Below are 5,000 nucleotides of genomic sequence, written 5' to 3' on the forward strand. Positions count from 1 at the left end.
GTGCCTGCGTGCGCGTGTGTGTGTGTGTGTTAGCGTGGCTGACGGTGGCAGTGTGTACTGTGCTCCACAGACAAGGGGACGGTGCAGAAGGTGATCGTCCTGCCCAGAGACGACCAGGTGACGGAGGAGCTGGTCCTGGAGGAGGTGGAGGTGTTCAAGGTGGGTCCCCCATCGGCCTGAATAGACTCACTTTGGTCTTTATTTCTCTCACTGTCTCTCTCTCTCTCTTTCTCTTCTCTCTTGTCCCTCTCTCTCTCTCTCTCTCTATCTCTGTCTCTCTCTCTCTTTGTCTGTCTCTCTCTCTCTTTGTCTGTCTCTCTCTCTCTGTCTCTTTCTCTCTCTCTCTCTCTATCTCTGTCTCTCTCTCTCTATCTCTTTCCTCTCTCTCTCTCTCTCTCTCTCTCTCTCTCTCAGTCACACTCTTTTATTTTCCTTTCTGCCGTCTCAGTGTTTTTCTCAAACTTCACATGATCGTTTCAGCGCCGCTCTCCCCCAACACCTCTTCTTTCTTCTTTCTTCTTTCCCTGAAATCATTTTTCTCTCTCATTGTTTCTCTACACTCATAATGACTCATCTCTCTCTCTCTCTCTCTCTCTCTCTCTGTCTCAAGGTCCCACGCCGATTACCACGATGAAGATATCATCCAAGAGGGTAAGCCTAAGTCTGCTGAACACATTACCCCGACCGCAGCCACAGGCCTGCCTGTCTTCACCAGGGATAGAAAGCAGGGCTACAGGGGGGGGGGTGGGGGGGGCGGAGAAGGTGATGGTTATAAACAGTACAGGTGCGGAAGCCATCACTCCCTCCTGAGCCCCTGAAGGAACCAGATGATTGCACGTCTAGGGGTGGGAGGGAGGGGGGGGGAGCCAGAGGGGAACCATCGGAAGAGACGTGTCCATTGTTGCTTTGTTTGTTCCTTGTCTCTCTTGTTGATTACAACACTCTCCTTGAGGACGGTGACGTCATGGGGAGAGGTGGAGGGGTGGGGGGGGGGTGTTACTGCTAGTGTGCGAGACATGTCGGGATGATGAATTTAAAAATGGCAGCTCATAAAACACGACAGAGAGGTTCCACCCGTGGTGGAAAACGTTGCAGCCGGAGGGGTTATAAACATGACTCCAATGGAGTCGGCATCCAGTATCCCTCCCCAGCCCACAATTATTTGACCTCATTCGCATCCAGCCGATCCCCACCGCCGCCACCGACGCCGTCCCTCCGATGGTCTGCGTTTTCCCATAACCCACACATGTATCTAATCGAGGCGCGAGCTTGCCAACACCCGCAGGACACCTTGAGCTACACTACACTCTACGCTTATAAAGCTGCTGACTCCGGCTAGCCTTCGTAGCTCCTACCGAAACGCCGTCCAAATCCGAATGCAAAAAACACACCATCTGCTGTCTCCATGCGCCCCCACCTCTGATCCTCTGTGTTGTTCCCCCCCCCCAAACAGCAACAGTTGTACGTGTCGTCGGTGGAGGGCGTCACCCACCTGGCGCTGCACCGCTGCGACGTGTACGGGAGGCCTGCGCCGACTGCTGCCTGGCCCGGGACCCCTACTGCGCCTGGGACGGCAAGTCCTGCTCGCGCTACTCCGCCTCGCAGAAGAGGTAGGCACCAGACGCATGGCCGCCGCCCCCCCCACACCCCCCCGCCTCTACCAACCCATTAGGGGCGGCATTAGCTCAGGAGGTAGAGCGGGGTTGGCTGGTAACTGCAAGGTCGCTGGTTCGATCCCCGGCTCCTCCTCCTAGCTGTGAGTGTCGTGGTGTCCCTGAGCGAGACGCCGCCCTCACCCTACTGCTCCTGACGAGCTGGCTGTCGCCCTGCGTGGTCGACTCCGCCGTCGGTGTGTGAATGAATGTGTGCATGAATGGTGTGAATGTCAGTCAACACTGTAGAGCAGTTTGGATAAAAGCGCTATAGAAATGAGGACCATTTACCCACCGACCCCACGTTCTGACCCCCCCCCCCCCCCCGACAGCGGGCCCCTCTGGTCTGCCTAGTGGCCGTGGTGGCGGGGGTCAGACTGGATGTGGCCTGAATGGGAAGGACGCCGGTCTGTTGTGTTAGGGATGGTGGTTTGCGCTGTTGGAACGGCATCCCATAATGTCTTTAGTGTCATGTTTGGACTGGGGGGGGTTGTATTACAGACAACGTGAGCATGTGAAAAAGTATATCTAATTGTATGATTTGATGTAGAATTTATTGCATTTACGTTCAGTAATAACTTGATTGTATATATATATATATATATATATATTAGGGGTGTAACAAAAACCGATTTGAATCGGAAAATCGATTTGATTTAAAAGATGCGAATCTTCTGAATCAAACTGAATCGAATCGTTCCATTTTTAAAATTTATCGTTCCTGAATCGTATTGTACCCCATGTATCGAGAGACGCATCGAATCGTCTTTTATTGGAGAGATGCACACCCCTAATATATATATATATATATACTGTATATATATATATATATGAAGGAAACTGGCCTGCTGGATAAGTAGTCCATGGAATGTCTCGTTGATGGCCTCGTTGTCTCGTGTCTCTCGTGTGTCTCTGGACGGCTCTTGGATGTATTCTCTCTTGGATGTCTTCTCTCTTGGATGGCGGGCGGTTGCTTTATAATCTTTTCTCTCCTTATTCCGCCTCACTGGTCTGACCCCTTCAGACGGAGCCGTCGGCAGGACGTCAAGTACGGGAACCCCATCCGCGCCAGTGTCGAGGCTTCAACTCCAACGGTAACACACGTCTGATGACAGCACAACGCCGCAACACAAAGCCTGTTATAATAATATAATAACACAACACCGTAACACAAAGCCTGTTATAATAGTATAATAACACAACACTGTAACACAAAGCCTGTTATAACACCACAACACCGTAACACAAAGCCTGTTATAATAATATAATAACACAACGCCGTAACACAAAGCCTGTTATAATAACACAACACCGTAACACAAAGCCTGTTATAATAGTATAATAACACAACGCCGTAACACAAAGCCTGTTATAATAACACAACGCCGTAACACAAAGCCTGTTCTAATAATATAATAACACAACGCCGTAACACAAAGCCTGTTATAATAACACAACACCGTAACACAAAGCCTGTTATAATAATATAATAACACAACACCGTAACACAAAGCCTGTTATAATAACACAACACCGTAACACAAAGCCTGTTATAACAACACAACGCCGTAACACAAAGCCTGTTATAATAGTATAATAACACAACACCGTAACACAAAGCCTGTTATAACAACACAACACCGTAACACAAAGCCTGTTATAATAATATAATAACACAACGCCGTAACACAAAGCCTGTTATAACAACACAACGCCGTAACACAAAGCCTGTTATAATAATATAATAACACAACACCGTAACACAAAGCCTGTTATAACAACACAACACCGTAACACAAAGCCTGTTATAACAACACAACACCGTAACACAAAGCCTGTTATAATAACACAACGCGTAACACAAAGCCTGTTATAACAACACAACGCCGTAACACAAAGCCTGTTATAATAACACAACGCCGTAACACAAAGCCTGTTCTAATAATATAATAACACAACACCGTAACACAAAGCCTGTTCTTTTGTTTAGCACCAATACAGTCATCAACGTCCAAGGTGACAACGTTTTTGTTTTTTTTCCTCCGTTGCCACAACAACGTCACACTTTTTTTTGGCACGTTTGTGAACGGTGATGGTGGAACCAAAATAATCGACGGTGGAAGTGCACGGTTGCCATGGAAACGTCTCACTTTTTGTTTTGTTTTGTTTTGTTGTTCTGTCTGTCGCGTCGTCCTTCATTTGCAGCCAACAAGAACACTCTGGAGATGGTTCAGTACGGCGTGGAGGGCAGCAGCACCTTCCTGGAGTGCCAGGCGCGCTCCCCGCACGCCCTGCTCAAGTGGCACCTGCAGCGCGACAACAGCGACCGCAGGAAAGAGGTGAGACAGGACGCGCCTCGCCTCGCCGCGCTTCGCCGCGGACCAGGGGCTCTCCCTGGAGCCACTGGTCCACGCCTCGTCGCGGACCAGGGGCTCCCCTGGAGCCACTGGTCCACGCCTCGCCGCGCTTCGCCGCGGACCAGGGGCTCCCCCTGGAGCCACTGGTCCACGCCTCGTCGCGGACCAGGGGCTCCCCCTGGAGCCACTGGTCCACGCCTCGCCGCGCTTCGCCGCGGACCAGGGGCTCCCCCTGGAGCCACTGGTCCACGCCTCGCCACGGACCAGGGGCTCCCCCTGGAGCCACTGGTCCACGCCTCGCCACGGACCAGGGGCTCCCTGGAGCCTGAGGAGAGGGGTGAGGGGTGGGGGGGTGGAGGGTGAGGGGTGAGGGGTGAGGGGTGGGGGGGTGGGGGGTGAGAGGGTGAGGGGTGGAGGGTGAGGGGTGGGGGGTGAGGGACATCGAAGCTCACCATGTACTGCGGGCGGCATTAGCTGGTAACCGCAAGGTTGCTGGTTCGATCCCCGGCTCCTCCTAGCTGTGAGTGTCGCGGTGTCCCTGAGCGAGACGCCCTCACCCTACTTGCTCCTGACACGCTGGCTGGCTGTCGCCCTGCGTGGTCGACTCCGCCGTCGGTGTGTGAATGTGTGCATGAATGGGTGAATGTCAGTCAACACTGTAAAGCGCTTTGGATAAAAGCGCTCTATATAAATGAGGACCGTTTAGTCATGGTTGGAAAGATGAACAGAAAGCACTGCGCTAGGTGGCTAGGAGGGTGTTGGACTCTCAGAATGAAGGTTCTGGGTTCCTTCCGTATGTAGTCTGTGGGCGTCCTTCTCTCCCCTACATGCTCCTTGACATGACCTGGATGTGAGTTTGGCGTTAGTGTGTTATTTTTAAGGACGATACTGGGTTTTGGAAATCAAACCTATAGCAATACAGCACCTTGGCCTTTGTGAAAGGACACTTTGTAAAGTACGTCGAGTGTACGGCGAGTCCCTGTTATTTTAT

General features: G+C 51.5%; 1 pseudogene across 1 annotated transcript in view; it reads left to right on the forward strand.

Moving 5' to 3' along the window:
• The first annotated feature begins 70 nt into the window (after window positions 1-70).
• The window catches only part of LOC311372577 (semaphorin-3F-like), a 6,228-nt pseudogene continuing 1,298 nt past the window's right edge, over window positions 71-5,000 (forward strand). Inside the window, exons 1-5 of the transcript XR_014684189.1 lie at window positions 71-152; window positions 611-651; window positions 1,454-1,610; window positions 2,677-2,746; window positions 3,858-3,991. The product of XR_014684189.1 is annotated as a semaphorin-3F-like (transcript). The remainder of the gene's footprint in view (window positions 153-610; window positions 652-1,453; window positions 1,611-2,676; window positions 2,747-3,857; window positions 3,992-5,000) is intronic.

This window comes from Micromesistius poutassou, assembly GCF_964030765.1.
Source record: "Micromesistius poutassou genome assembly, contig: SCAFFOLD_1711, whole genome shotgun sequence".
Lineage (NCBI taxonomy): Eukaryota > Metazoa > Chordata > Actinopteri > Gadiformes > Gadidae > Micromesistius > Micromesistius poutassou.